At 37.0% G+C, this 27,236-nt stretch overlaps 1 long non-coding RNA gene across 1 annotated transcript in view; it reads right to left on the bottom strand.

Annotated features, from left to right (window-relative positions):
* Window positions 1–24,613, bottom strand: part of LOC127494264 (uncharacterized) — a 45,372-nt gene extending 20,759 nt beyond the window's left edge. Inside the window, exons 1-3 of the long non-coding RNA XR_007924833.1 lie at window positions 24,510–24,613; window positions 21,623–21,702; window positions 20,511–20,599 (exon numbers count right to left, since the gene is read on the bottom strand). This is a non-coding gene — a long non-coding RNA (uncharacterized LOC127494264). The remainder of the gene's footprint in view (window positions 1–20,510; window positions 20,600–21,622; window positions 21,703–24,509) is intronic.
* Between the last annotated feature and the right edge of the window lie 2,623 nt (window positions 24,614–27,236).

Genomic DNA, 27,236 nt, shown 5'->3' on the forward strand with positions numbered 1-27,236 from the left:
CACTTATAAAAAAATCATATTAGGAAATGAAGGAGATATGAATACAAGAACAATTTACTGGGTGAACAAAGCCTTAAGCTGTGCTGTAAAGAATAGCTCAATTAATGGGCATCTAAGCGGACGGTGGAATTAAAGAAAAAACGAGAGTTGGAAAATAAAGTATGAAAGGTCTGACATGACTAAACCGATAAGGAAGCATCGGCAAGAAACCTGCTGGAAGAAAAAAAAAAAAATAAAAAAATCAATTGAGGTCTAAAGGGAAGAAACAAAGCTTTGGAGGAAGGCGTGAGAAAGATATTCAGAACTAAATAATTAATTATTCCAATTTTCTAACTTATGAAAGCTTATTCAGTACAAAAAAATTGGCCTAATATTAAATTTTTAAAAAGAAGTTACATTCCAATTATCTGGAGTGAGGCAAGAGCAAAGGGAAATTAAAGCAAGCAGAAGAAAGAAGCTTCAACTTGAGAACAAAAAGCATGCAAATATACATTAGATGCTTCATGCTAAAGCTCGCTTTAAACTTCATTCTTTTCCATTCAGTACCTTTCACACCAACTTTTCAAAATGCTTCTATATCAAAGCAGGTCTCCAACAAGCACAAAGTTTTAGTGTGTCTAAGTATGGCCTTCAGCTTTATGCCAAGTTTTTGATACTAGCCCTAAAACGTGATTAGAAACCATAGCTTTGCTTAAACTCTTTTGCATCGTCAACAAACCGACATACTGCAATGCCCCCAGACCGAGGACACCAGATTCCCAGCCAGCACAAGTTAGCGGCATAATGCATTTTAAAAGCGTGAATATTCTTTGAATATTTCTGTTAGATCAAATGTGTGCAGCACAACTGGACATGGCCTTACACAAATATGTCTATGAAATGAGTCAGCAGTGAATAAACATCACTGCTGATACATTTTGACAGGAGACATTCATCAAATTAGCCCATTCTTCCAAGTAGATTACAGTAGGAAAGCTTTAATTGTTTTAGTGAATCATGCATAACTTAACAGGGAAGAAATAAGTTATGTATTATTTGCAAATTGTGCATATGCTTAATTATATTACAATATTGTTCTGTTCCAAAACCTAGAGGCAGCATTTAAATGCAGCATGTTTAAAAAAAAAAAAAAAAAAAAAAATCAATTAAGATCTCCTAAGATATCTAATGTTAGCCATTTTCTAATGTAGCATAACATGTACTGTATGCTCCAGGGAGAAGGTGCTCCCATAATGTATTGCACCAAATTCTGTGAAAAATAAATCCAAAATGGCAGACAAGGTGGGAGAAATGTTGATTAGGCAGCTCACTAGTTTTGAACACAACTAATGAATGATACATGCGGTTAGTAGCCCTTCTTTCATTATTTAAGTTGTCTTCTACTTTTAGTGATTGCCAGAATAACGCATTATAAATGCATTGTTTCTGCAGGTCCAGTGGGTTTACATGTCTTCACGTCTCTTTTAAGTCTTTGATGTGTGGAATCTCATCCGAGGTGCGATTTCATTAAAAATGTGCTTAATAGATAGTTTGTGCCAGTTTTAGTACAGAACTAGTTGCTCTGTCATGCAAAAAAGTTAAGATATGCTAAACAAGCATTTTATTTGTAACTGTACAATACAAATCCAATAAAGTCACGAAGACTATTGAGGGCAAAAGAGCTCAAAATGAAAGTTCAGTTATATTGGCATCACCAATAGGCTATGCCTTCATTCCTTCATAAATATTAAAATGTTTGCTGTCTCATTACCAAGTTTGCCCTTTTCAGTGGGAACTTTGAAAAATCCCTTGCTAGATAAAAAGGGGTTGGGTGTGTGGAATGATAAGAGAGTTTAGAGCAGAATTGAGTGTCCTTTATTGGCAAACACAAAGTGTGCACACACATCTACCATGGCCAAGATTTGACTTCATCTATTATACAGGGATCAAGTGTGAGACAGATTGTTTCACTGCAATGAGATGCGCTGTCACTGACGTGACCAATAAAATGCATTTCACTTTAAGGATCTCTGAACATGATGTTTCCTCTGTGAATGGCTGCTTGAGAGTTTTGGAATCTGTGCAGTAGGTTGGCAAAATATTCATTCCATGCATGCACAAAAATTTGATATTGGCTTCAAAATAATTGGATACAATATGATAAGAGTTAGAAAATTTAAAGTTCAACCCTTGCTTAATGAGTCCTATGAGATATGTTGCGTTCATATACTTGCCAATCTGTTAATTTGAAAACATGTCCAAGCCTCCATTAATTCAAAATGTTAAAACTATCAACAATTTCTGAGAAGTTGCTAGAGTAACAAGGAGGCAGCACAATTGTGTGATATTGTTTTTTTTTTTTTGTTTTTTTTCTTAATGGTTTAATAAATAAGAAGCTAATATTAACTCTTTCCCCGCCAGCGATTTTGAAAAAAGTTGCCAGTCAGCACCAGCATTTTTGATTATTTTCACAAAAGTTTCATGGCCCCCAGAATGAATGGGTTTGTTGTATGAATGGGTCGACATTTCATTCTGTAACGTTACGCAGTTTTGATTTATATGCTGTTTAATGTTGATGATTGCGGTATTTTACATATGCATCTGCTGTGTATTTGATCAGGAAATTCAGTACTCTTTTGGAAGGTGCATAATAGCGCCCCCTACCATATAACAGTGAAAACACGGAAAGCCGGAATATTCTGTCAATGGCGGAGAAGCGTTGTCTCGTAAATGATGGAACATTCTGTCAATGGCAGGGAAAGAGTTAAGTAACATGCATTTTAGACATAAAATTGCCAGTTAATATGTCCATTTTTGTTCTGTCAAAGAAATAGTTCCAAACAAAGCAGAACTGCTGCAGCACTAATGGTGTTTTGTTCGTGAATGATTCAGTGTTTTTGACCAAATCATTGGAGTAAATGATATAATGACTCATCTCCTGTACGGGCCGTGGAGCTTTGTGGGGCAGTTGTGGCCTAATGGTTAGAGAGTCGGACTTGTATCATAAAGGTTGCGGGTTTGAGTCTCAGTACCGGCAGAAAAACGTAGGTGGGAGGAGTGAACGTGTCATCAAAAGTACCGACTGCGATACCAAGTCAGTACTGACATTTTAAAAATGTGATGCTTTGAGCACTGTTGAGCGGATTCGTCAACACTTCTGACTGGCAATTGTGTTCACACGCTCATCAGATATGTCTGTGATTGGCTACAATGATCAACGGTTCAAAAACATGTTGTAAATAGACATCAATGACAGTCTTCAACCAGCGCTTACACAGATACACGTGGGAGTGTTTGAAAGCAGGCATCTATCAGTGAACCGGTCTGCTGATAGACGCCTGCTTTCAAAACGCTTTCAAATTCATACACTTCCGTGTGCTTTAAATGCTCCCATGTATTAATCATTGTAGCCAATCACAGACATATCTGATGAGCGCGTGAACACAGAGGCCAATCAGAGGTTTTTACGAATCTGCTCAACATTGCTCAAAGTGTCATATTTATTTAAATATCAGTACCCAATTGGTATCGTGGTCGGTACTTTTGACAACAGTACACCTAACCCTCAATCACACCCCATTCGCCACAGCAAAAATGGCTGCCCGCTGCTCTGGGTGTGCGTGTTCAATATTTACTGCTGTGTGCGTGCACTTGGATGGGTAAAATGCAGAGCACAAATTCCAAGTATGGGCTACACATCATGTCACTTTTCACTTTTTTAAACACAGTCACTTGTTTTGGTCCTGAATGAATCAGCGATTTTGACTTTACTTGTTGCCACCTACTAGGTATGGTCACATTAGCAAAATTTTTAAACAATTCTCAGGAAATATGATCCATTGTCTAGTGTTAAGCACAATGAAGCACAGCTCACACAAAAGTTACTTTCAAACCGAGCAGCTTTCTGTTGGTCAAAATTGTGTGACCAACTTTCACTTTCCCGAGAAATTCCTAGTTGCATTGATTTCCTATTGAAATTACTGTATTTCATCTACAAAAATTAATGGAACATTAGTAAATGTGATGTTAAAGGTGTAGTAAGGGATTTCTGAGAAACACTGTTGATATTTGAAATCAACTGATACAAATACACCCTCCCTTCATTGCTCCGCCCCCAAAACGCACAAACACGCAATGCAACAGTGGATGTCTCTTTCTTTATTATAGCTGAAGCGAAGCAAAATGCTATGCAAAAAATAGAGTGAAGATGATGAACGAATTAACAAAGAAAAAAAAAAAAAAATTAACATACAGTACACAAGAGTATACAACTGGTTGTTAATAGCCAGCAGCACACCAGCTCCAGAGAAACAATGACACTCAAAACTGTCCTGTTACTATAGCCAACATTACAACAACAGGATATCTTGGCTCCACGAAACATAGCAAAACCAATTTTACTCATGTATGGAGCAGAAACAGAGTCCATTTTCAAGCCTTCCCACTTCTGTCTCTCCAGCACTGGAAAGCTTTTCTAATATTAACGTGGGTCTAAAGCTCTTGCTTGATCATAACCCTTTTTTTTTTTTTCAGTGACCTTTTCTCTTTTGTAATGTCTCTCAGCCATCTCTCTTTCTACATTTTTTCTTCAAATCTCCCTCTTGCTCACTCTCTCCTCCCCCATCATGAGTGGCCACGCCCCTACTGCTGATTGGCTACAATTGTGGTAATGCTTGGTCTGATCCACTTTCAACAGCTCAGAAATCACTTACTACACCTTAACAATGTTACTCGCAGAAAGAGTCACAGAAAAATTCTCACCACAATACACAGACTGGCAGTCTGTCTGGAACAAACATAGACAAGGAGAGTGATACAAATAATATAATAAATTAAAAAATTACAACATATGGATGCCATTCCATATGTCCTTTTTTTCCGTGAAAAACATAATTCGATTTTTTGACACATGTTCAGGAATAACTGTCCCACAGAAAACAGCTATGTAACGATTCTTTAAAAATTCTCCTTTTGTGTTTCACTTGAAAAAACACCATACAGGTTTGGAACTGCATGAGTCAGAGTAAATGATAGCAGAGTTTTCATTTTAGGTGAACTATTCCTTTAGGTTCCCTGATTTCCCTTGACTCGGCTGTCTTCAGGCCCCACAAACCTGAGTCAAAAACTATATGACTGCAACTGCACTTTTTGTAGACAAAACCACCTCATGATGATAAAAAAAAAAAAAAAAAAAAAAAACCTGCAGATGCATTTTCTCTCTTTCTTTGTGGTCTCACTGCTCTTACATCTATGAGTGTCCATACTGACAGCTGAAGGCAACAAAACAACAGTGTGTGCATCTCTTTGCCTCTTACTCACACAAACAGCTCTGTGTTCCCGAGTTCTCACGTCTCTCTCATGGGAATCTATCTTCTCATATCAAAACAAAGGGTATTCATCAAAGGTCTGCCTCCTGGCTGCCACATCAAAACAACATAAGTGATAATAAAAAGCAGAAAATAATGTTGCTGCCAACAATACAGAAAGCTTTTCCGGCTTCTCTGCATAAAGCAGGTGATTTCATTTCATTTTGGTTTTCAAAACCTGCTGATAAACAAGAGATGCATTGTTATTATTCCATCAACTAGTCCATCTGTGCACAACACCACAAACAAAAGGATGGCCACTAGAGTGATTCTTCCTGCTGTAATTCTGTTTGTTTGTTGTGTCTGTTGGTCCAGTATGTATTTTTGAAAGTTTCTACCTGGTACTCGGTACTTCTGTGTCAAGCCTGATCAAAGCGGCAAACATCCTTGGAGGAAATGCCCGGTCACGACATCTGCTTAACCACATCATTAATCAGTATGTTCAATCTTTATGGACAGAAATCCACTGTCAGAAGGACATAAGGCCACTGACTCGCTTAGGTTGAACATTATTGATAAGTATTACCAACAGCAAACATTTTGTATTCATGCTAACTTATTATTGTGGAAATAAGTGCGTTCCACAATAAGAGCCATGCAAAGTGGACTCCAATCCAAAAAGAGCATCTGCAGTTCAAAGGGCACTGCAAAAAGCGATAAGGGAATAAGAGTGTGAATGTGAAACATGATTCAAACCAGCACAATGAACAGAAGTTTGACTAAACTAAGACAATTTTTTGTTTAATTTTCATTCATTTTATTGAAGGACTGTTGAGGGGAATTCTTTATTATTTTGATTTTCTAAGTTGTAGCAATATTGTGGTGTTGATATATCTTGTGTCATATTCCCAAACTCAAGCTGAAGAACATATGGATGAACTGAACTGAGAGTAACAGATTTAAGGTCCGTTCACACTAAGGATGATAACTAAAATGATAACCATAACGTTTTAATAATCATTCAAATTTTATGACAATAGAAAAGTCTACACAACGACACAGAGGAATGACATCGGTCTATGCATCATCCAATTATTTTATTCAATCTGGCAAAAAAGGTTAATATTTAGTTTTTCTATTTTTCTATATGCACCAAAAAATAAATAAAATAAAAGCTGGTGTTTTGTGGAGTGGAGGAATAACAAAAAATGGAAAAATGGCTTGTTTTTTTTGTTTTGTTTTTAATAAAAGGAAAATGAGATTTTGGTTAGATATCTCTCTTTTTTGTGTGCTTTATAAATTGGTTTATAGCTTCAATATTTCTTTCCCACGACTCACTTAACTGCACATGGCATTTTAAGCAGAAATATGTTGCTGGGTGCATAATTAGTGCTGGTACTACTGTACAAAAAAAAACAAGCTATCTTTCCATTTTGCGTTATTCTTTTTTCTTATAGAAAATGAAATGGTCAAAACATTACACAGGAACATCATTTTTGGTGCATACAGGAAAAACTAAATATTGACCCAAAAAAAAAAAAAAAAAGCTAAAATGGACCAATATCATTGGAATCACTTTCAGAATGTTTTATTTTCTGACTGATATGATAAACACATTGACAGCCAATAAGAATCCACCAGACTTTGAAAAGCTCGAGTACTTAAAGGGTTAGTTCATCCAAAAATGAAAATGACCCTATGATTTACTAACCCTCAAGCCATCCTAGGTGTATATGACTTTCTTTTTTGCGACAAATACAATTGGAGTTATATTAAATAATGGCCTGGCTGTCTTAAGCTTTATAATGGCAGTAAACAGAGGATGATATTTTGAAGCCCAAAAAAGTGCAACCATCCATCATAAAGATATGAAGAAGACCACATGGCTCCAGGGGGTTAATAAAGGCCTTCTGAAGCAAAACGATGCGTTTGTGTAAGAAAAATATCCATATTTAAAACTTCAAAAACTTAAATAACTGGCTTCCAGCAGATGGCCGTATGCACGTCGACTTATGCCAAAGGTGAAGTGAAGTGACATGTGGCCAAGTATGGTGACCCATACTAGGAATTTGTGCTCTGCATTTAACCTATCCAAGTGCACACACACAGCAGTGAACACACACACACCGTGAACACACAGCGGCGCCCGGGGAGCAGTTGGGGGTACGGTGCCTTGCTCAAGGGTCTCACCTCAGTAGTGGTATTGAGGGTGGAGAGAGCACTGGACATTCACTCCCCTCACCGACAATCCCTTTCGGACCTGAGACTCGAACCCATGACCTTTGGGTTAGAAGTCCGACTCTCTATCCATTAGGTCACGACTGCCCACTGCCCACAAGTATGACGCGATGTAGGAGTATCGTAAGCGTTGACGCCTCTCGCTGTTCAAACAAATAGGGTTGTGCAACAAACTCAAGCTCCTTTTCTATTATATATAAATCCTCCAACATATCTCTTTAAAAATTCTCGTTTTAGACTTCTAATTCATGACCGGTGTTTTGTTTTGCTCTATTCCCATGCACTTCCGCATTTGTCCTTACATCATGTGGTAGGTCAGAGTTCACTCTTTCGCCGTAAATCGACGCGTACTGTCTGTCGGAAGCTAATTATTTTAGTTTTAAAGTTTTAAATATGGATATTTTTCTTACACAAATGCATCGCTTCACTTCAGAAGGCCTTTATTAACCCCCGGAGCCGCGTGGTTATCTTTTATGATGGATGGTTGCACTTTTTTGGGCTTCAAAATCTCTCTCTAATTACTGCCATTATAAAGCTTGAGAGAGCCAGGTCATTATTTAATATAACCCTGATTGTATTCATCTGAAAGAAGAAAGTCATATACAACTAGGATGGCATGAGGTAATTTTCATTTTTTGGGTGAACTAACCATTTAAAGTAGCAGATGACATACAGTAACTTTAGCACGTGCCTAAATCTTTACAGTTATTGTTCTTTGTGTGAATGGTTACTTATAGTTACGTATCTCAAATGAGAGAGTTTGAACACACAAACCACAAATAATAAATAGCACAGCCTTAATAGTACTTAATAGCCTTAATGCCATAATAGCAGTAGTAGTAAAGTTCTAAGAAATTTCAAGTTCATGTTTCCCTGTTATCACTGAAGCTATTCATCAGTACATTTGTGTGCACTCAGACAGACCGACAACCCCTCCAGCGTGTGGGGACAGGAGAGGTCAGCGTTGATGAGCACTGTGGGATCTCTGAAGATCAGCTTATGACAACACCATGGTCTAATGCACATCATCAGAGGTCATCGCACTAGGTGCTGGATCCTACTGACTTGTTCCATTAAAGCTCAAAGAACCTCAAGTTCACACTGCAGTAAGTCCCCAGTGCCCTCTGGCACCACAAGACAAGATATTGCTGAACAACACCAGAGGAACCAGCTTAAATGCATTACATTTAGGCTTTACTTCACTTTCTGCGGTTCTATATGAAGAATCCTCCATGTGAATTAAATATTGAGCACTGTTTTGTTGTATTTGTGGTGAAAATGGATGTGATGAAGTCGATTTTAGTCGACATTCATACAGCAGACATACTTCCTGTCCTGAAATATATTGAAAAAGTAATGAAATGGCAAAAAGCAGACTCATAAATATCATCTGCCTCCCAGAGCATTGAATCAGGGGGGCTGCAGATTCAATAACCGCACTAGTTCATAGTTTGTATGATGCCTGGCTCTCTGAGGGATTCTCCCAAGACAGTGGCAAACACTAGTAGGTTCAAAAGAGCTAAAATGGCTCCATGTTTCTTGGAAAGTGACAGACCCCTTCAGACATAAGGGAGTCACTTACCATATAATCAGATTGCTTTCCTTTCCATAGAAACTCAGTACCTTTACTTCAGAGTGAATATTAGATTAGTCAGCTAGATAAAATAGCATTGGAAAATTCAACCTCTGGGTACTTAGGTGCCCATTCACCCCCTGTTGGGTGCTCAAGAGAACTGAGCACTATTCCTGATTGATACAAGTTGGGACTCTGCCTGCACTAATTCACAACAAACCGGATTCAAGGTACAATTACAGTATGTATGTATGTATAAAAACATCTGTTTTGAGACAATTAGAATAAATAATACCAAAGTCCCTTTAAGACAAGCCATTTCACTCAGCGGCCATCTTTGAAACGACTCTCGGGCATGCAAGTGCAGCTCCTATCTCTTTGAATGGGGAAACATCAAATTCTCCAAAGCTGTTTGCCAAGCTTTCGATTAAATTTCATATTTGAAATCGCCAATGAAATCTGACAAGAACTGTCTCATAAATTTTGTTTCTAAACGCTCGAATCATGACAAAAAAAACAATATTTTCTCAGTCCTAAGTGAGCGTCTCTATAGGAAGCGCGCGTCTGACTGTTTCTATAGGAACCAGAGCTTCTAACGGCAGCTGCAGTAACACGATGACTTTACCAATCGCCGATTGGCTCTTATTCAGAAGGCGGGACTTATTCCGTCATAATGTGCGTTGCACTTTCTCATATTCAAAACAATACGAGTGCACCGTCTTGTGTTATTTTATAGTCTTTGATAATACACAACATGGCCAAAAGTATATGAGCATCCCCTTCTAATTAATGGATTTGGCTATTTCAGCTACACAATTACACCAAGAGGTCAAGCGTGCACCCTTGCAATTTCCAGCTATACATACACTTCAAGACTAAAGCTTTATATTTTAAGTCTGTGACAAGAACCCCCAGATCACATTGAACTTGAGCAAATGTCTGTGGCCAGTGAACTGAATGCTCAGGGCAACAATCTTCTGTGTGCTTGACCTTAGATAAACATTTCAGTGGAATGAATCATAACAAAGAGATTGACAACAATCGCACTCTGTCAAAGGATGTCAAACGTTAAAATTGTTTGTTGGTGTGGAAGAACTTCATTCACCTGTACAAAAGCCAGACATTAACCCAGACCAGAAAGATAGCAATGAACCAGACCTCATAACCCAAGGTAATGCCGAGTTCACATTGCATGATTTTCAAAGTCGTCAGATCTCTTCGCCGAACTTCCTGCTGCCCTGTATTTTGCTCTCTCATTGGCTGTAGGTCATTGCCAAAGTAATTTTCAGTCATTACACATTTCACACAGCAGGATTTTGAAACGCAGATATTTAGCATGGCAAATATCTCACGGGCGTTGGCGACTCTTCATCGATTCTCTCAGATCGCATCTTTGATAATGCACACTGCGTGATTGTCGCTAGCGTGAACAAGCGCCGATTTGCCTCTGATTTCAGGCATTTGTCAGTGATTTCACAAAATCTGTCAGCGAGTGAAAATCAGGGCTAAAATCATGCAGTGTTGAACTCAGCATAAGTGAACTCACGGCTGCAGTACGGAACTTCTGGCTCTCTATCGCCATCTCTGTTTGAAACCTAAAACTGCAAGTTACTTGCAGAGTTATTTTTCATGTGGGTTGTGCTCTGTGCGGATGATCGCCACCTTAGAGTGGATCTGCCATTATACATCGACAAGACAATAAGTACTACCATGCATATATCCGGAAAAAAAAAAAAAAAACATCTGAAAAAGTATATGCTGCATTTGTTCTGACCAAATGAATCGTAAATAAATCTTGTTAGATCTAACGATTGCTCAGGCAGATCAGATCACAATACCTATTGAGCCACTAAAATGTCTTTACCTTTTTAGCAGAAAAAAAAGCCATCTCTGCATCAGTCTTCAATTCCTTCAGATCTCAGAGTTGTTGCCAGCTCTTAAAAACCATGCCTATTTACAAATTGCATGAATATCATGCATATTTACTCTCATTTTAGCATAGACTCTGCCGCTTTCCCTTTTTGACTGCAGGTACACTGCAGTTTGTTTAGACCTTTCTAGATTAAAAGCAGTTATCTAGATGACAAGAGTAAATGCTAAGCAACTGCATCTTCAGCACACACCATATAGCCGGGACGTGACGTAACTACACAAAAACGAATTACCTCAAACTGACACTTCCAGCGAAAATGGACCCGACAGCTCAAATTTTAAAAATGTTTTATAAGCTTATCGTTGTGAATCAGGGTAAGGTAGAAGGACAGTTTTGAACACTGATGTCTTATGTACTTGATCAATTTTTATTATTTTTTAATCCCCCCAAAAAAGTTACATGCTGCAGCTTTAAGTAGGATTTAGTACATCTTTCTAAGTAATTTCATATTTACTTTAATTGTCTTAAAGTAATCCCCAAATTTGACAGACATTTATGTTAAAATGTACTTAAAATATATTTACTAAAGTATAAAATATATCATTTTTATTGCAACCTGTCATGTATTTAAATATATTTGTAATTACACATTTATAAAGATGAAGTTGCAATTAAGTACATTTAAAATATATTAACTAAATGTAATATTAATAACACTACAGTTGAAATTATAATCAAGTACTATACTTTAGTATGTTAGTAAACACTTAAGTGTTCAAAGCATGGGAAAAAAAAATATTAAAATGATCTAAAATGTACTTTAAAGTAAAACATTTAATTTTACATAGTGTGCACTTTGAGAGTGCATTTAAGTGTTTTAAGAAACACAGACTTGAAAATGTCATCTCTTTACAATTAAGAGACCTTTATATCATTATTATTATTATTATATTACCTGCAAGTACAGTTTTTGTAATATACCTTTAAGATTTACAATAACTTTTAAGATTTACAATTACGCACACTTCTTTTTCAAAAGGAAGGTTAAGTAAAATCCTTTATCAGACTTATTCACAATTTCATTCAAATTTACGGAGCAGTCTCTTGGGAACGGTCACTTTTATATAACAGTATTTACATTTTCAGCGAGTGTGAAAATTATTTTTGATCTTTTCACAGAAGAAGCTCAATTTCAGAACTAGATTTAAGTTTATCTCTCACAAAAAAAAATAAATAAATAAATAAAAAAATTAAAAAACCTGGACCTCTCAAAGCCTGCAAGATATGGTCTTGGATTCCAAAATATGTTTCATTGGGACTCAGAGAGATGGTTTTAAATTTTGTTTACCAATACCAGGGAGTCTTCAGCTACAGCTATGCAATGCTATTTGGATTTCATAGCCACCCAACAATGTCCTTGCTGGCAAAGGCACCAGAGACTATGAGGACTGATAATACTACTATTTCAAACTTACAGGCCTAGGTTAAGTTTTTAAGTTTAGGTTGTAAAGTATTTGAAAGTTTTTTGGTAATATCTGCCATTTTATCATCATTTAATGCATCACACACAACCGGTTGCTCGTCATGTAAAGATTTTGGCATATACTTTTAGACCGATGGTCTTACAACTGTCCTTGTTCCCGTCAGAGCAATAAAGTCTGTTCCTTTAACGGCTTTTTGTAATTGTATTCAACTATCTCTCTGGATCCCTTGTGTACTGAGAACAATCTGAAACGCAGACCTTGTCAGCTTGATGGATTGATTCACTCTTGGGCGGTGTTGGAAACGAGACTCTCTCTCCTGGCTTGAAATCTCTCAACTGACAATTTCAGTGTGAATTCTCACAGTCTATAAATGATGCAGTCCTTTATCCCCTTTGTTACCTGGGAAATGGAAGAAGTGTGGCCTCATCTGAAAGGAAAATGTATTCTGTCTGTTAGATTCTATCAGTGGCCTGTAAGATGGACTGTCCTCAATGAACAAAGGAACTAGACAATTTATATGCCACAACTAAGTCCTCAGTCAATGTTTCTGGCGTTAATGTGCTAATATATCTCTAATATAACCAATATTATTTAGATATATGAAATACCCTTTTATATTTATCTTGGATTATACACATACTGTATAACGATGAGAAAGGGATAGTGCACCCAAAAAATGAAAATGCTGTCATCATTTACTCACCTTTTGCATTCTGATTGATTGATTGATTGGACCCCATTTCATTGGATGGACAAACCAACTGAAACATTCTTCAAATATCTTATTTTTCATTCCACAGCACAGTTTAGAATGACATGAGGGTGAGTAAATGATGACAGAATGTCATGAAATAAATAAAATAATCAATATTCTTCACTTTGCACACAGTTTAAAGTCAGGATGAAAAAAAAATTATTATTTATATAATTTAAATATGTAATTGTTAAGCATTTCATTGTGAATGATTTATCCATGTATGTTTAAGGCAAGACACTATAGCCGTTGTACACCATAAGAAAAAAAAAAAGTAAAAAAAAAAAATAAAAAAAAAACCCTGTTGTACCCCCTTTAGGGGTACAACAGCTTGCCACTGGGACAGGACCCTTAAAACGTTGTACCTTATTTACTATTAAAGGGGCATATTAGTGCCTCAGAGTAGAAATATTAAGGTACTACTATGAACCTTTCGGTGTTATGTTGAGAGAAAACAGTCAGAAAAAAAAAAAAAAACAGTCTAGGGCAGCATTTCGCAAACTGGGTGCCGTCTGGCGAAAGCAGGGGTGCTGTGTAAAAACTCTGTCAAACATTTTTAAATTGCTAAAATGTGTAAAAAAAAAAAAATAAATCATTTACTATGTATTAACAACAAATATCACAAAAATTTATAATAAAAATGCAAATCGCAAGAAAGGTTGGTCTGAATTTCGGCGGGGGTTGCACATGATTTCATTCCCGCGCTTCATTCCCAGTGCATACCCACATAAAGCCACCTCTTTTTCATGGCTTGTTGCGCTTACGGTCAAATAGGCTACACACAAAAATATTGTCACTATGTATGTCTTGCCTCGTATTCACATAAAACACACATGCGATTCATTTTATCTGTTGAACGTGTTAAAAATATTTAACGCATTTAACGCAGCATCCGTTTTTTTCTGTCATCCTTTGGCTAGGGTTATATGATCACGCTCTTCTTCATGCAAATGCTTTTAAACCATTCAAGCGCGACAAGACAAACGAGAACGCACAAGAATCGAGTTCTCTTTCGTGCTTGAATGAATAATAACACGCAAAATTATGCTAAAATGTCTGTTTTGTCTAGTATCCTCATAAGAGCAGTTAAATTTTTCGTAAAGTATCAAACGTATTGGTAAAGTATTTGTAAAGTATTAAACGAACGTAAAAAGTTGTGAGAAAATGGGACACATGCCAAATACGCGTCATGTGCAGCAGCGGCAGATCTTAAAGTGACAGCAGCCACTAATGCTGTCTATCTTTAATGTTAATCAAAGAACAAAGGTAACAGAGAAAATTACTCACTGCTTTTGACTAAAGAACTTTTGAAGCTTTAATAAGGATTAATATTTATTTAATTTATAATTTATCTAGTGCAGACTGTTTGATAACTTACTATTCAATTTCTGTATATTTCTGGCCACAGGTAGGCCTCAATATGACATTTCTTCCTTGTGGAATTGAAAATCTATCATTTTCAAGGTATCGTATCAAAGTAGTATTGTGACAACACTAGTGTGGGGTGCCACATTTTTTTTTTAAATTTTCAAAGGGTGCCATGACTGAAAAAGGTTCAGGAAACACTGGTCTAGGGTACTGCCTCAGCTGTTCTTCGACTGAGACGTTAAACCGAGGTCTTGACTGTCTCTCGTCATAAAAAAAAAAAAAAAAAAATCAGAGGATAAAAAAAATCAGGGGATGTAATTCGGAAAAGAGTAGGGCTGTAATCCCAAATTTGACCATCGGCCTCTGTCCATCATCATGGCCTCCTAATCATCCCTCATCCCTCATACAGTATATACTGATTGGCTTCATCACTCTGTCTGCTCTCCACCAATAAGCTGGTGTGTGGTGGGCGTTCTGGCGCAATATGGCTGCTGTCGCATCATTCAGGTGGATGCGGAGATTCCCGCCTTCCATGTAATGCACTTTGAGTGCAAATAAAAGATTGAAAGATAAAGGATTTAAGATTTAAAAATGTAGATTTCACATGCACTGGTCAGTTTTGAGATTTTGGGCTATTTGGCTTTTAATAAAGTGCTGTTTCAGACTAGAGAAATTTTTTTTTTTTTTTTTGACCTCATAATTTTAAATCAAAATATCATAACTCGATCTTCCAGATACAATGACAGACTTCTCTCTGTCGATGTATGCTGGACTTCTCCAGTTTAGTCCACTTTTACCTTGCTCCTCCACAACAGACTGCAGGCTTGCATTCATTTTTGAGACGCCCACATCTCACAATCCAATCGACACCCAATGAGGTCAGAACACCAAGTCCCCACCCTACATTTTTATTTATTTATTTATTTCCACAGTGAGTTTTTCTCTGACTAGAGTTTTCTTTTGCTTTGAGTTTACTTTATATGCTGCACATCAATAAAAGTCTTTGAGTAAAACTTGTAAAAGCGGTTATGTCAACAGTCCCAAACAAATCAACACAAAGGCTTCTCCTATTCATTGGGAAATGTTTTCTGGTGTAATCCAAATGAAATAATCCAGTCCCTGAGCATGGAGAGAGCGGGGAAGGTATTGAGGTATAAACAGTAGTTTCAGTCGGGACTATAGCTCAGTGCCACTGTGGTCAATTAAAGCAAACCACAGTGTCCCAGGCTGCTTTGTAAAGATCCCAGCTCATATCACAACCCTCCCTCAACAGAGCCAAAGGTAACAGAAAAAAAAAAAAAACAGTGCAGTGTATAGCAAAAGCCCTAAAGTAGAAAGACACAGCAAATATTGTTCTCGTCATGAAACTATGTCTACATGCCACCTAAGCTTAGTCATTTCTCGCTATTTTAATAATAATGCTCCATTTTTTAAGAATGTAGTCTGAAAGAAATTGAAAACATGAAAGAAAGAAACATGTCTCTGCTGTAATGTTACACTGGGATTTCAAAGTATCACAAAAGATCCAAATAAGAGCTTAATTTCTACCTCATTTGCTACTTTACTGTTCTTATCTGCATCGCCAATGACATTTAAATCAGTAAGGAGTCTAATCTTTGAAACTGCATTAATATGCTCCATTTTTGATGAATTGTAGATTTGTAATTAAGATTTTGCAAATCATGTGGAAGTGAAAGTTTTGTGGGTTTTTTGCTCATCTGTAAAGAGATGCGCAATACATCAATAACTCTGCAAATAAGCGTTTCGCTGACCAGCTTGTTGTCTTGCGGTATAATGAATTGGCTTCAAACTCTCTCGGGTCCAGGAAATAAGCAAAACAAACCTCACACTGTCTCCTTGTAGGAGAATGTTAGTTTCACCACAAGAGTATGCAGGATACAAGGTCTCTGAGATGAAAATCAATATGTGCTCAGGCCCAGGACAGGTACCTTTTCGAGAGGTTTCATTATCATCGATACAACAAAACAACATGAGCAGGGGTCTCCACTCACTGCTGCATTGTCATTTATGAACGCTGTCTTCATGTGGCCATTGAATTGTACTCTGTGAATAACCTGTGATGCTGATAGTTCACACACAAAAGAAAATGCTGTCATTATTTACTCACCATAATGCCGTTGTTTGAGTTTCTTTTGTTAAACACAAAATGGGTTATCAAGCAGAATGTTCAAGCTACTCGTTCAACACCAAACAGAGGGGAAAAGAAGCACCATAAAACGTTATCATAAAATGTTTACACAACAACAATGTACTAAAAACGGAAACATTTTTCCTTTGTCATCTGTACGTAAAAAAAAAATAAAAATCCAATGTTGTTAAAATGATCCCCCTTCACACAGATAGGTGAAAATGATTAAAAATGCTGTAATATGATGCCAGGCCAGTAGTTGGCAATGTCACTTTGTAAAAGAAACATTACGCGCCTCTAGACTGAAGATGTAATACGCATACGCATAATGTCACCATTTTCACAAATTAGCATTTTTGTAGTTTACACGACAAGTCGATAACGGTAACATTTTAAAAAACTTGCACTTTGAAACCTGTTTTCAAATGTTTGCGCTTTCAGCCCCCAAAATGCTGTTGACGTGTAAATGAATGGCCAAAACGCATGAAAAGTTTTTTTTTTTTTTAAGTTGAAAATTGTCCTTAAGCCAAACAACTTGTGCAGCCTGTTGACAACGGTTATATTTGTATTCATACGTAACACAGGTACAAAAACATACAATTTATAAAGATTCTGAAATAGTACCATTTCAATTTTAAAGTCCTTGTAAAGCAATATTAAAATATGTGCTTTGAGCCAAATTTTAATGATTAAAAAAACCACCAAGTAAATGAAATAAGTTATCAAAATCTTGAAAGAAGAATAAGCAGTATTCGCTCTCAAATGCTGGGGGCATGTCCGCTGTCGGCGCTGAAACCACGCCTACTCGCGAGAACATGCCATCTCTCTCAACATAACTTGTTTAATGAGTCAAAGATACTGATGCATATATACAAAGAATCACGTTAGAGGGTTGCAAAATTTAGTAGAGTTACTGTGGACTACCTACTAATTATAACATAAGCACACAAGGCAACGTACACTCATTGGTGGGCACATATTGCTGACTGTGGCACCAGATGTCGCGCCGCCAAATGGAGGGATGAAGGCCGGGACGGGAGATAGTCGGTCCGGCCCCATATCATCGGTTGTCGGCGGGACAGGAGGATAAAGGCCGGCGGTTCAGCCCCATTCACCAACAACAGCGGATTATCAGTGAATCCCAGTTGTCTCTGATGAAAGTGTGTAAAACTATCCGGTGTAAAATTATCACTGCAGAGGCGGGTGTTGATGGTGATTGTCAGCTCTCCATCAAGACGGCTCTTCATAAAATTAATCCACCTCTTCATATCATCATTTTTAGGAAATTTAAATAAGGAGACCGAGCTGTTTTGTATATTATCACAACCAGGTTATATAAATTTGCATGACGAAGGCATAGCTAGGTAGCAAAATATAGGCTGTAGTAAGTAACAGTAATGACAGTAACTCGCGATTGAGCGGCGAGCCTGTAGTTATTAGTTTTAGGGGCGGGGTCGTGCTTGGTGGCTCTAGTGCGTCATCGACAGTTATTATAGTTAGGGGCGGGGCCATGCTCGGTGGCTCCAGTGCGTCATCGAGCCACCGTTTTAGCCCTGCCCAAAAAATCCTGAACAGAATAGACCCTTTTCACATTTCCGGGTTTCTCAGAAGCGCAAGTCATCATAGTTGGATAAAATTCTATAGCGCTGAATGAGAGAATACATTAAATATATTTTTTTGTGTTGCCATTTGCTCAAATAGAAAAAAGAAAAACTCCACAATAGTGTGTTCACAACTTTCAAAAAGAGGAAAAAAATAGAAAGTGATTGATAACGGTAGTCAGAAGAGAGAAAGATGTCATTTTTACTTTCACTCCCATAGCCGCTGTATTAGAAACACCCTCACAGCAGCGTTAACTAATTTTTTGTAATTTTATGCAAAGGTAATGTAATACTAAGTATAGTGTTATAAATGTATGTTTTTTTTTTTGTTTTGTTTTTTTTAAATTAAAATATAAAAAACTTTGCAGGATTTACGATATTGATGACCGTTAAAACGCGTCATCACAGTCTGTGAAAAGGGTCTATTGGTGAAAAACTGTTTAACGGTCTAACACAATTCAGTACTACATAGTTCACAGTTTTTGTAAAGTGTTTCAGCAATACATTTGTAATACATTTATAATGTGTTTACAAACAATTCTCAGAGTTGACTTTACACAGGCTTTAAGTCTTCAAGTATTCACTGAAAACCCAGCACAATAACAATTTGTATGAATCTTATTACATTTTTTTATACAATCTGCTTACACTCAAGTGATGGTTATGTTTAGGGTTTGACCTTCTTTACTTTTTTTATTTATTTATTTTTATACGAATTCATTTGAAATGACCATTTCTTAAAATTTTCACATTTTCTTGTGAGATGAGCTTGGTTCGTGAGATCAGGCAAGGAAAAAACTGCACTCCTTCAAGCTAATGTGTATTCAAACCTAGAACATAACGATTGGCCATGAGACATGCAAGAATCAATACAGATTTCTGTTCATAATGACTGGGGAAAATGTAAAAATCATCATAATATTTGATATTTCCTATTAACACACTAAAGCAAAAGATATAAATTGCTCTGTAGAATGTTCAAAACGTACGCAATTTCCAGTCTAGATCCATCTCCTTTGCACTTTGTTTGTCCCCAGAACTCACTAGGAGCTCTGAAAGTTGACTTTAAAGTAGTCTTGTAAATTCGAACATGTATGTTGCACTGGGATTCAGAAATGGTTTTAGTGTTTGTTTGTGAACCGCAAAGAGTTTTTGGTCACAGCTGTGCAATGGAATTTCGATTTTTTTCATAGCTACCCAACAGTCTCCGATCTCCACCTCATCCTTTCCCAATAGACCTCGGAGTGCGGGTGAACACGAGCTTTAGCTCCTGTCAAGGGACAATGAATGAGGAGGTTTTCCTCTCTAATTGCCTACTATTTCAAGGCCAACCAATGAATGAATACAGGTGCAATCATGCAGGAACAACCAAAAAACTATGAGTATATATGTTCAGGTGTGCACACACAAGAATATGAACACATGTCTTGACATACGCAAACAAACACACTCCGAAATCTGGTATATATTGCCTTTAAGTCTATAGTCAATTCCACAGATATGAATTTCTCTAGTGAGCAGACGCTGACCTTGAAGGCACAGCTCTCATTTTCAATTTCTAGCTCACTTTGCCGCCCTTCAAATAAAGGCTGGAATAAATTATGCTTTTCATTTGTAATGAAGAATATGAGCACTCTGGTGATCTTACAGACCTCTGGTGTGAATGTGATTTCCTAGATGAAAAATGAAGTATGAAATAAAAGATAACTTTTCAATATAAGAAGATATTGAACTACTGAAAACATATTCATGCTTTTACTTGCTTGTGAATTCACTCATAAGAGTGATTTTATATTAGAAGTATATTATGTAGTTGCTAGTTATTAATATCATTGAACTTGATGGGCAGTATGTGTCATGTGCTGAACCCATCTGAAATGACTATGTTTGGATGCATCAAATACTGAAAGAAATTGAATTTGTTTATGAGCTGTAAGCAGCATTAGTGATGGCACTTTCCCTGTTTTCAATGGTAAATGCACAGGGGCCGATTAGGGAGTTGTGGAGTTACAGCAGCACTTACATAAGCACTGCAATTGAATTCCACTTAAGAGGAAGGAGTCTGGCCAGTGGTTTTAAGCAGTTATGGAGCTCTAAACCAAGTGTTCTTGAGGCACATTAGATTACTGTCTTAACTGTGGTGCCTGTCTGTTGGACTGATGTAGGTGTGTATAGTCTCACATACCAGACTTTTTACTGTTGACAGAAAGTCTGGTCCTCTGCTGCTTATTATGGCCAAGAACCTCCCACGTAGACAGGAAGAGACCTTCTGACCTGAAATAAGGAACCATTTTGTCAGATATTTCTCTGAGATACCTAAAATGTGTTCAACATGTGTTCAAGAATATTTTGTGTACTTGCTATGAAGTGCCTCAAACAAAAATATTTATTTTATGACAACTCTCGGAGTGTTTGGCGTAGTTATGGATATGACAATGTTGATATGTTTGGTCTTTGTGGAATAGATCTGCTATGCTGCTGACGCAGCTGCTGTTGGTTATTGCTGCTGCTGCAGAACAAGTACGGTACTTGCTGCCAATACATACATGACACACTGCTGTGAGCAAGTAAGACATGCTGCTGCTGTACAATAACATACATTACCCATATCAGATCTATACAGGTGGAGCTGGGGAAGGTGGAGGGTTTCTGTAAGTGCGCTGCACTGCAACAGCAAATGTTGACAAAGTATTTTCAGGTTGAGCAGTGAGCTCATTGGCTACTGATACATCAGGAACCAATCAGTTGTGCCCTATAGAGAATGATGTGATTGCAAGCAGATTAAGTTAAAGACCTATCAGCCTGCACCATCTAGAGTTTCATGACAGATATTTGTATGCATGTTTCTAATATGTGCAAGCACAAACTTTATCAAATTGACTAGATTTTACCTTATATTGGGTAAATTATGCTGCTAGTCATGTGTTCAATTTCCAGGGAATGCATGGACAGATAAAATGAATATCCCAAATGCATTGTAAATTACTTTGGATAAAGCTGCCATGCAAATTAAAAAATGTAACCGATAAAATCTGGGAGGCCAGGCAAATCCAAAAAATATTTCAGGGTAGCTTTATTTTCGAAAGTCAGTTTCAGTATAAGAACATTACTTGAAGATTTTACTACAAAACGACTATTAAAATGTCCACCTTATTGCACCAGTAAGCGGGGCATGTTGTCACACAGAGTCATGTCTGTGCTAGGTTGACACAATAAGTTAAGTTTAAACAGTGAAAAACAAACTCTATTCTTAAAACAGCAAAAATGTAAAACCTTTATAGTTACTGAGATACAGACCTTGTGACAGCTTTCCTGTGTAGCAGCCATCTGCCAGATCTCAAGATGTGGGCTGTCAGAACTTCTTCTTTTACGTCAACCTTTGCCAACACAAGAAGAAGAAGAGAGAGAGAGAAAAAAAAAAAAAAAAAAAACATGAAAATGAAACATCAAAATATAAATTCCATTCAGTCATCTTTGGGACAAGATGTGTCCAGCCTTCACCTTCCCTTTAACAATTAAAATCAACCTGATTAGTGCCGTCATTCATCGTAAATAATGTACATGCATGTATATATTTAACAAAAATATGATATATCAATTGATGATGCTGAGAAATTTTAAACACAATTCAGATGTCTCCTTCCAAATTGCAACACGCAATTCTTCAAGTAATCCCGAACACAGCCGACTAGATTAACGTGTGTTCTATGTTGTTTTTTTTTTTGTTTTTTTTGCCTCAGTCGAGATATTTGTATTTACAGCTTTGGAAGGGAATAGATACAGCCCCCCTTGGCCGACTAGTTAATTGTCTGTCCAGCAGGGTATTTTATCACACTGTTTGCTGTTCAGCACTCGCCCATAGTTTCAGAGTACTCTTTCAATCTCAGAGGTAATAAAAGTGGCACTCAGCCCTTTCCAACAATCAATTACCCAAAGACGCAGAAAGTTTCGAGATTTACCATTCTCAGACCCCCTCATAAACCCGCTGTAAAGGCAGTGCTGATGATTCAGTCTTCATCTGGCCACAAAGCTGAGAAAGAATATTGGCTGATTAAGTAGATGAAATAGTTAGCATTTTGAAAGGGAACGGCTGTGAAAGAGGCAATGATATCTCACTCCCATTACCCGTGGAGGAGAACGGCCCCTAATAAAAAGGACTCTTGCATTTATACAGTCCCGTTAGTTGTTCCTCAATTAGACATCTTGGTGAAGAACACTATATTCTGCTCTGTGCTGTAATTTCACATTCCATAAAGCACAGCACTAACAAGCATGCCATTTTTTTTGTTTTTTTTTCTGTTTTCTTTGCATTTCTGGTGTAAATAAAAAATGCAGCTGTCTTCGTAACATTTCCACTTACCTAGAGCAGAGTTGTGTAAAATAGGTTGAAGCTCACTACCCTTTATTTGCCACTTTATTCTACATGTAAATGATAAGAGATAAATAAAAAACTGGATCCTCAGAGAATAAAGCAGTTTGTATCTGGTGGCCCATGCAACTGAGGAGGATATTATAACCGCTTAACAACCTTCTCAATCACACAGACGTCTAATCCATCTAATCCATCCACAGGCTCCGATTGTTTCACTGAAATGCTCTTCCTAAAAAGCGATACAAAGAAGCAAGATTCCCACTTTATTGCTTTATTAATTGAAATGAGAGCGGTGGTTAAGGGCATTCACAAATGTTGGCAAATGCATTAGAATCTATGGAGCGAAGCATCAGTTAAGAGCAAGTAAGGTCTATAATTCTTGGAGAGAGCTATCCGTTAGCATTCACATATTTTCTGTTTAGAGGATGAGTTAATTAAAGAATTACGGCAGTAGAAAATCTGTTGTGATTAAGTTAAAACCATGAATGTTGAGAGTACAATTCCATTTATACACATTTCGTAGAAACTGCAGATGAAGAGCAGACATAAAACTTGCTCCTTTAGCCATTTATGAAGCTACAGGTTATGTAACTGAACTACATCATTCCTATTTTGTTGCTTTTGTTGCATTACAAACCCTTTTCACAGATGGTGATGATGTTTCCACAGTTATTAACATAACAAATCTAGTAAAATAAAAAAAATTTAATATATATTTATAACACCTTACTTTCCGTTATATTACCTTGGCAGTAAATTACAAAGACAAAACAAATTAACACTTAGTAACAAATTAACACAAAGTAACAAGGTTAGTAGTTCAGGTAAGAAGGAGGCCGGAACCGGCGAACGTTCAAACACTTTAATCAAAATAAACAAAGCGAAAGTGGCTATTTCATCACTCCTTTCATTCATCCGGATCTTGCTCATTAGCAATCGCACCGCCAGCCTCGCTCATTCCCACGGCTCTCGGCCTCGTCCTGCTTGCCACAACAACGCTGCGAGAGTGTTTCTAATGCAATGGCTGAGAGAGTGATGGCAGATTTCATATAATTCTCTCCTCTGACTGCTGTAATTAATCTTTCTATATTTTTCCCCTCTTTTAGAAAGTTGTGGAAATGCTATCATGGATTTTTTTTTTTTACTTTTGCTGTTGGAGCAAATTGGCCGCAAGTCATTTCATTCTGCAGCTATCTTTGAAATGCCTTTCAGGCAGCTAATTCAGAGCATAAACACTCACGGAGCTCTAAACACTCGTGGTGCAGGCTTGGCAAAAGTGTGCAATCGGGGGCGCATATTGTCCGCAATTGGGGCACTTGACAAATGGGACCTCCTATGGTCTCACATGGCAGCCATTTAAAGTCCACAAGATCGAAAGTGCATATGAAGTCTACCATTTGGGACAGAGCTTCAGTTATGCAAGTATGTTGCACACACATTTAAAAAAGCTGTATATATATACAATACTGTATTATATACAATCTTTAGTTATTTATAAAAAATAATATCTGGGTAACACTTTACAATAAGGTTAATTAGTTAAACATTTAAGTATTAACTAACCATGAGCAATACATTTGTTACTGTATTTACTAACCTTCGTTAACGTTAATGAAAATACAGTTTGTTCATTGTTTGTTCATGTTAGTTCACAGTTGTTACAGCATTCTCTACTCGCCATCAATACTCAAAATGGAGCTCTGAGCTCGTGCATCTCTGAACTATTACACTTTTAAACATCTTCAACAAAACGCAATCGATATCATTATGACATCTGCACACTCTTAAACATTATATCATTAGAATTAATACCTGAAAAGAGGGAGATGAAAAATCAGAAAACTCGCTTAATTTTCCCCACTGCGAACTTTATGTAGAATGAAGAAACCCCGCGAGTTCTCCCCCTAGTGTTCAAGAAGACAAGAGTAATCGATAGCACACCCTATTGTGCCAAACTAATAGAACACAGATGAAAATACCAAAATAACAAACAAATTACATATTTACATTTTATAAACAGTTTTAAATATATCCACAATACCATAAATATAGTACTATCAATGTTTCACAGATTTATATATATTTTTTAAATACATATTTCAATCTGTCACAAATACAGCTCCTATCTCTTTGAATGGGGAAACATCAAATTCTCTAAAGCTGTTCACCAAGCTTATGATTAAATTTAATATTTGAAATCACAAATTAATTAATTTATTTATTTATTTATTTATTTTTATTTTTTTAATGGCTATATTTATTATGTTTGTTATATAATTTTTGATGAGAGTGGAAATCCATTTACTATATAATGTTAACTTTTGAATCTCCATTTGCAAGAATGTGAAAATGGCAAGGGCAGAAGCAGGCATGCAGCACATAAAGGCCAGAATGTAAAATTATTTTATGTGCATTTAAATGTAATCTATTTTCATTTGTACTTTACCAAATAATGCAAAATGGGTGCCTATTATTTTCTAGTACAAATGCACAGTGCTCACATTTATTGTGCATTTAAATAAAGATTAAAAAAATCACATAGGCCTATCAATTTGTGACTTATATTGTGATCTCACACATATTTTAGTCCATACATTTGAGAGACATGTTCTTAAATGTGACCCTGCCTGGACCACAAAACCAGTCATAAGTAGCACGGGTATATTTGTAGCAATAGCCAACAATACATTATATGGGTCAAAATTATCGATTTTTGTTCTATGCCAAAAATCATTAGGATATTAAGTAAAGATCATGTTCCATGAAGATATTTTGTAAATTTCCTACTGTAAATATATCAAAAATGTATTTTTGTGAGTGGAAATGCATTGCTAAGGACTTCATTTGGACAACTTTAAAAGCGATTTTCTCAATATTATATAAATATATATATATATGTGATTTTTTTTGCACCCTTAGATTCCAGATTTTCAAATAGTTGTATCTCGACCAAATATTGTCCTATCCCAACAAACCATACATCAATGGAAAACTTATTTATTCCGATGATGTATAAATCTCAATTTCATAACCAATGTGGTTTTGTGGCCCAGGGTCACAAATGTGACACCTATAACAAATTCAAGCATGGGAAGTTTTTACACTGCTTTAATCACCTTCACATTTAATCATAGTGTATTAAGTGTTCCACTGGCTCGTATATCTACTATTCATCTTTCACTGTTGATCTGCGGAAGCTCCTTTGGCACCTGTACTTTTTCCGTGCTCGTTTGACTTGTGCCTAGTGCTGGGGTTGAAGTTGGCATGCATTCCTGAAATGTCTCCCATGTGTTGTGGTCGTAAAGAGAAGGTTCTACATCTAACGCAATTCTTGTCAATAAAAAGACACAGAAACAGCAACTGTGAGCAGAGTGGCCAAGCGTAGGTCAATGGTATGATGACCCCATAGCTCCGCCCCTGGTATGGTGGAACTTTCCAGGAAGATGTAAACTCAGCATTTGCTCAAATACAAGTTTTCACTGTTTTCTTCGTTGTGGCCTATGACATGAGTTATATGAAAGGGCCTTGAGAAGGTTACCATTACTGGATTACAACGTATATCTCATAAAGGAATTGGCTTCAAAATTGTCTTTCTTTTTGTGAATTATAAAATGTTTTATCAAAGCAATTAGATCAAGTAGAGAAGAGTTGTAAAGAGTTGTACAAGCATTAAAACCAGCTTTTACATCCCTATCCCATTCTTCCAGTGTAAAACATGAACATTTTTTGTAGCTCAAATCCTTTAGGAGATCAAATCCTTTACTTTCTACCCTGTTTAATGACAAAGCCGAGCAGCTTGCAGGGACCCGGCCAAAGACAGAGATGAACAAAGTGGAATTACACTTCTTCGAAAAGACCGGGGGCACCTGACTCCAGGCCCTGGGATTGATGGATCAGAGATGTTCATTCATCACTCACTGTGTTCTGCCAGCTACAGGAAATCATTGAGAGCAACTTGTGTTGGGGTCAGCACTTCTGTGGACCGGGATGACACAATTCATCAAGTGCAGGGACCCACAAGTTATAGGTCAGCACGGCATTGTTTCAGCAGGAGAATCAGTATCTAGCGCTGAAATTTAGGTGTTCCTCTGTGATGTGTTCATAAAAGCAGAGAATGAGCTGTCCAGGAGTCCAGCTCAGGAGTTATGGACTTTATCTGTGTAAACGGAACCACAGAGATATTTTACTCATCAAATGTGTTTATGGGGAGCAGATGTTGAGTAAAGTCACCATGAAATTGACAATTCTTGCTGTTCATGGAATATTGCAGTGTTTATTATAAATGATTTATCTGTGCACATTATTATTTTTTAAAAATTCACGTGCCCTCAAAATCTTTAATTAAAAAAACTTCCCCTCCCTCTTACAGCAACACTCTTCTCTTCTCTTCTCTTCTCTTCTCTTCTCTTCTCTTCTCTTCTCTGATGATGTGTTTACTGGCATGAGGGCGGGGCAACCTGTCAATCACATGAGATCCACCAATAGCAAACCACAACCATCTAATCAATTCCTCATGTACAAAATCAAACCCCACCCTAA

This window comes from Ctenopharyngodon idella, chromosome 14, assembly GCF_019924925.1.
Source record: "Ctenopharyngodon idella isolate HZGC_01 chromosome 14, HZGC01, whole genome shotgun sequence".
In the NCBI taxonomy this organism is placed as follows: domain Eukaryota; kingdom Metazoa; phylum Chordata; class Actinopteri; order Cypriniformes; family Xenocyprididae; genus Ctenopharyngodon; species Ctenopharyngodon idella.